The sequence below is a fragment of the Pteropus vampyrus genome, unplaced genomic scaffold, assembly GCF_000151845.1.
Source record: "Pteropus vampyrus isolate Shadow unplaced genomic scaffold, Pvam_2.0 Scaffold110, whole genome shotgun sequence".
Taxonomy (NCBI): Eukaryota; Metazoa; Chordata; class Mammalia; order Chiroptera; family Pteropodidae; genus Pteropus; species Pteropus vampyrus.
Genome location: NW_011888891.1, coordinates 2,964,734 through 2,965,212, shown reverse-complemented (window position 1 = coordinate 2,965,212; position 479 = coordinate 2,964,734).

The following is a 479-nucleotide window of genomic DNA, read 5'->3' as shown; positions in this document are numbered from 1 at the left end:
GACCATAGAGGAACAACAGCTAATTTTTGCTGGCCACGGTTGCACAACCAAGGCTGAACTGCAGCCCCCAACTCCCAACCCAGAGGGCCCCTCCCCCAATACCCTCCGAGACTGATCACCACGGAGCCCCAGGGGAATCTGAGCAAATGCTGACGAGACTGTCACTGACACTGACAGAGACTGAAACTGAGGGGAGTGAGTGTGATTAAATATCTACAAGAAAATTTAAAAGTGTTACTAAGACTATATAAAGCAAGGATACAAGAGGTTTAGACACCACCTACTGGAAACCAAAAGAAAAGCTCCTTCTTTGCAACAGGCTAAAGAGAGACCTTTATATAATAAATCTTTCTGGAAAAACAGCAGAATACACTTCCATTAACACTCAGGTGGAGAAATAGTCCATTAAACGTCATGAACAACCATGGTGACAAGGCATCTCAGAAAGAAAGAGAAAAATCTCCAGAAAATAAGCTTAC